Source organism: Cyclopterus lumpus, chromosome 15 (assembly GCF_009769545.1).
Source record: "Cyclopterus lumpus isolate fCycLum1 chromosome 15, fCycLum1.pri, whole genome shotgun sequence".
Taxonomy (NCBI): domain Eukaryota; kingdom Metazoa; phylum Chordata; class Actinopteri; order Perciformes; family Cyclopteridae; genus Cyclopterus; species Cyclopterus lumpus.
Window position 1 is genome coordinate 12,195,858 of NC_046980.1, and position 9,283 is coordinate 12,205,140.

The following is a 9,283-nucleotide window of genomic DNA, read 5'->3' on the forward strand; positions in this document are numbered from 1 at the left end:
GGACATCCTATAAATCAGTAAATTCAGTAACTTAATATTTCCACCTCTTTGGTGCGTTCACTGTCAGAAGCAGAGGAATAATTCTGCAGCAGATGCAAAATAACAAGTTTCATGAATCTGCACACAACACCCCACTGTACGCCAGGGTCTTGTTGTTTGATAGTGAAAAACAGTGATCCGGTTTGTTGAGGCGGCGGTTTTGAGCAAAGAATCATGTCATTTAATAATTTCAAAGAATCGTTTCAGCGAGAAAGAGGCCTCAGATGATGCCAGAGGTGGAATCCAGCTGTGAGAGAAACTCGACAAAACAACACAATGGCTGCTGAGAGTTGAGGTCCATACATGGTATCATCTTTTGTTGCTCCGTGGTTTTCAACTGTTTTGTCTGATGTACAGCACAGCCCCAATAGTTGAGTTACCAAACATGTTTCCAATGTGTTCTTTTAAAGATGCTAACGTTATTAGTTCAGACGATATTATTACAGCGTTGTGGTCGGACATTTACGGCGACAGGTCTTTGGTGATACTAAATCCCTTCATTTTGTGTTAAATGTTGTAGGAGACAGAAGTATGTTCAGTAACATGATTCATATATATCATTTACAGCAAATTTAATGATATATTTCCCCTTTTCATTATTGTTGTTGCAACAAACTTCTGCCTTCACTGAAATGTAGGTTGAGGCAACAAAACCACGTAGTAAGGATGAGGAGAAGAGCATGGTTGATGTTGCTCAACTCAAATATTGTACTTTTAGTTTGTTACGGAACACGAACACCAGTCTCATGTAAGTTCTGGGTATGTCTGACCCATCCCCCACCGGCCCCATCTCAGCAGACTGCATTCAAAGTTGGTTTATCTTCCCTTCCACTAAAGGGGTCCTCTGTGTGTCCATCTCTGATGCTGAGGGGTATTGACCAAGCAACAGTATTTGACGATATGGGAATGAAAACATTTGGTTGTTCATACCTGAACACACTTCCAGACTGCACTAACTTCTGTTAAGAAATGACGGCTTCCTCCAAGCGAGTTTCCCCGTCTGAGAGCTCTGTTGAAACAAAAATAAGCCGAAATGAAGTGCGACAAAGTATGTTTCATGAAACAGGGCCTTAAATACATCCCATCTCCCAGCACATCGTAGTCTGTGGTCTGTTCAATGGTTCGCGAGAAAAGCCGTTTTCTTTGAGAAAGTCCTTCACTTTCTCTTCGTCCCCAATTTCCAATTCCACGATTGGATATTTAATCTTTTATTGCTCTTCTTCAACCGTTTTCTTACCAGTCCTGTAGTGTCCCGTTTCATCCTACATCCCCTTCTTTATTACAGCATGTCGTCTTCTCTTTCACTGCCTCCAACTCACATCACACATTCAAAGTTATTCACTTGTTTATAGTTGCATAATACATGTTGTGCTCTTTACTTGATTTAATTGATTGCATAATGCATCGTGCTATATTTCTGTGATCTAACCTATTATTACATTCAATGTCACTTCTTTAATATAATCACATACATTCAGTATTATTTATTTGCACTACCCAATAGCTGCCACTATGAGCGCTATTTAGACTTAGTTTTCTCAAACTTCCACAACTGTACTCGACTAATTCTGTTCTCTTCACATGCTACACGTGCCTCAGAGAAAAACATAAAGACAAAATAAATATGGCTTCTCAATGTTTGAGCTTGGTCTCTTCTTCTCTTCTTTTTTTCCAGTAGATTTTGTCTAAAGTGAGCTTTAGAGGTGCTATTTCCTCATTTACAGTCCTAATACCAAGCACGCTTACTGATTGTAATTTCATGTTTCATAAACAAACAAACATGAGAGTAGTATCAATCTTCTTGTCTAACTCTTTTCCCAAAATGTTGAACTATTCTTTTAAGCTGTTTCTAATTTCTATATTTGAAGCATTGTCAGTATAAGCCGGAGCACCAGCAATATGAAATATGACTTTATTCTTGCGGAATTCTTGCTTTGTTCCTTTAGAATTCTTGCTTTGTTCCTTTATTCCAAGTTACACTCACAACAAAGAAAGTCCAACACAACGCCGACCAACGTGCCTTTGGTGATACCTCCCAGCAGGACTAGAGACAAAAGTATTGCAGTTTGTTCTGCAAATATATGAAGATCTGCATTCCTAATTGCAAACAGCTGTGAAACCCCGATTCATGATTCATGATGGATTCTACTTAATTATTTGAGTGACAGGCTAAATGAACGGGCTCATCTGACAACAACAGTTCAATTTAAAGCCTCATAGTTGCCATGACACCACAGTTTTTCTTTTCTCAGTAAGAGGACCAGACCCAATCTTTAGTTTCCATTGATTATTTTGATCTTGGTTTTCATCTTCATTTGAACACCTGACAGGATTGAGTTGTTTTTGTATCTATCAACATTCAATCTATTGTTTTTCTTCATGTCTGACATGAAACAAAATCTCTCTATTTGTTTGTCATTCATTATATGTTTGTGTCAAACTGTCCGAATGATGCAGCTGTAGAGGTAGTCTAAAGAAAGGCCTTCCTACACCATGTACTCCAAGTTAAACCTTTTTCCTGCTTTTATCATTGTATTTTTTTGTTTGAATATTATCAGGACTGTGTCCCCATGTTCCACGTATATATCTGCCTGTTGAATTAGTTTCACCTTCCCAAAGCCTAGTGAATTAATTTCCTGCTGTGTTTGTGTGTTTGTTGTTGCTTATCAACGATTATCTGTGATTGAAGCTCCTCCCATGAAAGTGTTTACACCATCTAATAGTTCTCCTTTGTTTGCCTTTGATCAATATGCCCCTGCTAAAGTACCACGTCTGGGAAAAGATGTCAGATATGACTCAGCACTGAGTTTAAAGTCAAGTGTTCCTCCTCTGGGGATCTTCTTGAAAGATGATCACACATAAGATACATGTTCTTCTATTTTTAGTTGGAATAATGCTTTACGCCTCTAAATCCTAAATCATCTTGCATGAAGAGAAGACATGGAACGCCATACAGTCAATACATTATGAACAATAAAGTAATCCATCAAAGCTTTCCATGTAATGGAAACTGATGCATATAACCATTAATTTGACAACATTTATAAACCTGTTCCTTTACTATTACTTCTTCATATGTATTGGCATCTAAAGAGTCGACAGCAGCCATTTGGAAAATATATGAATTTGATAAATCACCTCGTTGTTTAATGAATGAAAACATATACACATGTTAAATACTTAAGAAATGAAACCAAATGCAATACAACTCTAACTCATTATTGTGATTTCCTCTCATGAGTAAAACACAGAGATTGTACGGTATCTTTTAATATTAGATTCCCAGTTATAGGTATGCTACAATCCCCAGAAAAATACAAATATTCATCTCATGAGACTCAAAGTGTACCGCAGATATAGAACCTGCATCTACGACTGGAAGAACATCTACAAATGTGTTCCCGACCTCTTTGTGAATGACTGATGGTGTAAACAGGGAGACTGAAGTCTGTTCAGCAACGTGATGCATAGATATCATTTGACAGCAAATTGATTTATATGTTGTCCTGGTCTTATCATCGTTGTTGTTCATACCTGTCCATCCATTAACATTAGTGAACCTCCTCAACTGTACTTGACTTATTTAGCAGATGTTACTTCTTCACTTGGTCTCAGAGAGTTTTTGTTATTTCTTTCCATAGATTGTGTCAAATTCTTAAATGTGTCCACTGTTACCAGCAGTAATCTTTTTGTCCATTACTTTTAGCGACAGTATATAGTTTAAATGATTTGCTTGCTTGCTAACTATTTACAATTCTTGAACAGTATTGACATCAGTCATGCAATCATAGAAATTGACAGGACAATTATCAAGATCTCCATACAATAAACTAATAAATAAATAACATTTTAGCATATGAACCAGGAAATATCTTAAAGGAATGGCAGCAAATGGCTTTATGAAATAAAAATGTGGAGCTGAGATCATGCTGCATGATAACATGCTGTGAATATTGTGAAATGACATCATCATCAAGTACACCTTGATGTTTTGTCATCCGGACACTTATTGAGAAAAAAGATTATAATGTTTTACACTAGCTATCTGATTTGTCTGGATTGGTGTACATGTTATGTTCGCTTTATATTTTGCAATATGTACCAGCTGTCTGGTCCAACTGTAAGCTCTGTTTGAATTATTTATCATTAATTTCTCAGCATTATCTTTTTTACAGCTCATTGCAGTGACATCTCAAGCACTTAATCTCTGACTAAAACGTATGCAGACCACCATGCATAAGAGCATATTAGTCCCATATATGAATCTGTAGAATCTATTAAATCATAATAATAATTTTAATGGCTAATGTAAAAATATTTGCAAAACCTAGAGATGTACAGACAGTAAATATATACTGCGGCCATTAGTTCAGCCATTGGTCATTGTCTGAGATGCCTGCATGACTTCATCAGCTTTTGTTGGGTCCCACTGTGAAACATTGTGTAAATATCCCAAAACTCTGCTGAGCTGTATATGTAATTTGAAACAAATGTCATCGAGATTGGAGCAATTTTGTGGGAGACTAAGTAATTAAACTCAGGCTGTCAGTAAGTTTTAGGAGCACATCAGAAACAGAGTAAATTTGAGGAATATTCATGTTAGTGATTGGAATTTGAGTTAAGAAATATGGTTTGAAGACAGACAGCTCGCAAAATTGCTTTTCGTAGCATAACTATTTGAGACTATTTAAAACTTTGTGTTGTTATCAACAGACACTCTCTATTATAAGTCATTTTGAAATAATCTCCACTGCAGAAACAACCGCCTGCTACACTCTCCAAAACTTACAATGGTCAGAGACAGAGACTGTGCAAGTCGGAGGGGCTCCACTTCCTTCCTCACCCTTACGTGGGCACAGCAATGCAATCACATCTATTCACCTCAGTGGTGAACTGAGCTGCATTTCAATTAAGCTCCCGGAAGGCCAGCAGCATTGTCAACATCAATATCAGGTGAAGCCAAGAGGTTTAGTCTCACATTGTGTACAGAGCTCCAGCCTGCCATCAAAGCGAGAGCTACCGGGGTGGAGCCGGAGGAGGACGTCTTGTTGCTGCATTGCATCAAATAACACTGACACTAATATCAGTGAATGTATTGCTGATGTATTTCTTCTTGCTCTAAGGAGAGGAGAGGAGAGAGATCCAATAGTATAGTGACAGTGAGGACACCTGTTCATCTGACGTTGATCAGTGGTGCAACGGATTGGGCCACGGATCAGATCACAAAAAAAAGAAAGGGAGCAAATATAATTTTCCCAGACACTCTCTATTATAAGTCATTTTGAAATAATCTCCACTGCAGAAACAGCCGCCTGCTACATTCTCCAAAACTTCTGCCATTAATGGAGGTTCCGTTCGAGCGAATCGCTATGGACCTCATCGGGCCATTTCACCGGAGTGCACGCGGATATCGCTTTGTGTTAGTCCTGGTGGATTATGCAACACGATATCCGGAGGCAGTGCCATTGCACAACATTTCTGCAAAGAGTGTCGCACAGGCGCTGTTTCAGGTCACAGACTGTCTGGTGGAGCGTCTGAATAAGACTTTGAAGTCCGTGATCCGTACATTTACTAATGAAGATGAACGTAATTGGGATAAATGGCTTGACTCTCTGTTGTTTGCAGTGCAGGAGGTCCCCCAGGCCTCCACAGGATTTTCTCCCTTTGAACTTTTGTTCGGCAGGACTCCGAGGGGGGTGCTCAAACTGATTAAGGAAAACTGGGAGGAGGGGCCGAGCACCAGCAAAAACGAGATCCAGTACGTCCTGGACCTGCAAGCAAAGCTCCACACACTGGGTAGGATGTCACGTGAGAATTTGCTCCAGGCCCAGGAGCGTCAACAATGCCTGTACGACAGAGGGGCCAGGCTGAGACAATTCACACTGGAAAAGAAGGTACTTGTATTGCTTCCTTCTTCCAGCTCCAAACTCCTCGCCAAGTGGCAAGGGCCCTTTGTGGTCACACGGCGAGTGGGGGATGTTGACTATGAGGTTGTGCATTCTGACAGGGGCGGCGCTACACAGCTCTACCACCTCAACCTTCTGAAAGCATGGAGGGAGGCGGAGTCGGTTTCTCTGGCGTCCGCGGTATATGAGAAAGAGGAGCTGGGGCCCTGAGGTCCCAAAATCCACCAATCCGGCCTCGCTCCTTTGTTGAAGACCATCTCTCCGGGACCCAGAGAACAGACATTGGCCAGTTGCAAGAGCAGTTTGCTGACGTGTTCTCTCTCCTGCCAGGACGCACAAACCTCATCATGCACCAGATTGAGACTCCTCCGTGTGTGACGGTGCGGTTACGGCCCTACAGGTTACCTGAGCACAAAAGAAAAGTGGTTCAGAGGGAATTGGCTGCTATGCTGGAGATGGGGGTAATAGAAGAGTCCCACAGTGCCTGGTGTAGCCCCATTGTTCTCGATGTGTCATGGTTCGATGCTTACCCGATGAACTCAACGAACTCCTGGACCGACTGGGCACTGCGCGTTTCTTTACGACCCTGGATTTAACCACGGGCTACTGGCAGATTCCTCTGTCGCCAGAGTCCAAGGAAAAAACGTCCTTCTCCACTCCGTTGGTTTATACCAATTTACCACGCTTCCCTTTGGGTTGTCCGGGGCCCCAGCCACTTTTCAACGCCTCATGGACCGGGTGCTGCGTCCGCACGCTGCATATGCTGCTGCCTACTTGGATGATGTGATCATCCACAGCACCACCTGGGCGGAGCATGTGCAGCGGGTGGGAGCGGTGCTGGAGTCCCTGAGGCAGGCGGGGCTGACTGCCAACCCAGGGAAGTGTGCAGTTGGACAGAGGGAGGTACGTTATCTGGGGTACCACTTGGGCGCCGGGCAGGTGCGCCCTCAGGTAGACAAGACTGCCGCCATCGGCGCCTGCTGCCGCCCAAGACAAAAAAAAGAGGTGAGGCAGTTTTTGCGGCTGGCGGGTTACTACAGGCGCTTTATTCAAAATTTTGCAGAGCTGACCAGCCCCTTGACTGACCTAACCCGGAAAGGTGCCTCAGATCTGGTCCAGTGGACGGAGCAGTGCCAGTTGGTGTTTGAGAAGGTAAAACAAGCTTTCTGTGGGGAACCACTCCTTCACACACCTAACTTCTTTCTCCCTTTTACTCTGCAGACTGATGCGTCGAACAGAGGGCTGGGGGCCGTTTTGTCCCAGCAGGTTGACCGCCCGGTCCTCTACATCAGTCGGAAGCTTTCAGAGAGGGAGGCCAGGTACAGCACAGTGGAGAAGGAGTGCCTGGCCATCCGGTGGGCGGTCGACTCCCTGCGCTACTACCTCCTGGGGCGCTCATTCACCCTCTGGTCGGACCACACCCCGCTTCAATGGCTCCACCGCCTGAAAGATACCAATGCCCGGATCACTCTGTGGTATCTGGCTTTACAGCTTTTTAATTTCAAGGTGATCCATAGGCCGGGGACACAGATGGTTGTGGCCGACTTCCTCTCCCGCTCTCATGGGGGGGAGGGGGGGGGGGAGGTTAGGCCAGATGGTACCCTGGCCTAAGTCGGGCGGTGGAGGTATGTGGTGGCATGGGGCGTGGTTAGGCTCAGCTGCAGGGGGGAGCGGGGAAGTGGCTCAGGGAACAGGTGCCGGGAAGAGGCTTAATTAGCCTCAGCTGCATTAGATCAGGGGCAATGTGTCTTGCCCCTATATCAGGTGTTTTGCAGATGGAGATGTTGATACATAACTAATTTTATCTAAAAATAAATCCAGGTATTTTTCTGGGCCTTTTGCAAGGTAGTCAGTTTGCAAGGATGATATCCATGATATCCATCCCCAAGTGATACATAGATCACAAATCAGATGCATATAACTATAGATAAAGAACACAGGTGCTGGTGCAAACCAATGCAACAATTTACTAAAGCATTGATTGCAGGTGTGTGGAAGAAAGGGAATGGAAAAGAGACTCAAAGAACTGGAGAAAGTTTGAGGAAATTATATGTCCTCCACTGCAAATTATATTTTTTACTATCAAAGATACCTGGAGTTTTTACAAAATTGCTTATGTACATATAGTCCAAACATAATATAATAATAATAATACAAAACAACAAGATATATATTTTTTTTCATCTTTTTGCTTCAATAAAATCGTATGATAAAAATGTAATTGAGATGCAGGACTCCTCCTATGAATCGCCACCTTAACGTTTGAGTGGCTCAGTGATCCTGGGAGCTATGTTGTCCGGGGCGTCAGCCCCTGGTAGGGTCTCCCAAGGCAAACAGGTCTCGGGGGAGAGCCCAGACTAAGAGCGGTTCAACAAACCCTGATGATAAGCAGCCCACGGATTGTAGCCACCTTGCCCGGACAAGGGAAACCGGGGCACCCTCCCGGAGCCAGACCCAGGAGGGGAGCTCGTCGGCGAGCGTCTGGTGGCCGGGCTTTCGCCCATGGGGCCCGGTCGGGCTCAGCCCGAAAGAACAACATGGAGCAGCAGTCACCCTGTGGACCCACCACCCGCAGGGAGAATTATCGGGGTCGGGTGCTATGTAGACCGGGCGGCGGGCCAGGCGGGAGACCTGGGCAGGCCGATCGCCGGCAGCATAGACTAGCTCTAGGGACGTGGAACGTCACCTCACTAGCGGGGAAAGAGCCGGAGCTGGTGCAGGAGGTGGAGCGGTACCAGCTAGATCTAGTTGGGCTCACCTCCACCCACAGCATGGGCTCTGGAACCAAGCTCCTGGAGAAGGGTTGGACTTTGTCCTTTTCTGGAGTTGCCCAGGGTGAGAGGCGCCGGGCGGGAGTGGGGATACTCACGAGCCCCCGGCTGAGCGCCGCTGTGTTGGAGTTTTCCCCGGGGAACGAGAGGGTCGCCTCCCTGCGCCTACGGGTTGCGGGGAGTAAGGCTCTGACTGTTGTTTGTGCTTATGCACCGAACAGCATTTCGGAGTATCCGGCCTTCTTGGAGTCGGTGGGAGGGGTCCTGGAAAGGGCGCCGCCTGCCGACTCCATAGTTCTCCTGGGAGACTTCAACGCTCACGTGGGCAATGACAGAGAAACCTGGCGGGGCGTGATTGGGAGGAACGGCTTGCCCGATCTGAACCCGAATGGTGTTTTGTTGTTGGACTTCTGTGCCACAGTTTGTCCATAACGAACACCATGTTCGAACATAAGGTGGCTCATAAGTGTACCTGGTACCAGAACACCTTAGGCCGGAGATCAATGATCAATGATCGACTTTGTAATCGTATCATCTGATCTGCGGCCGTATGTCTTGGACACTCGG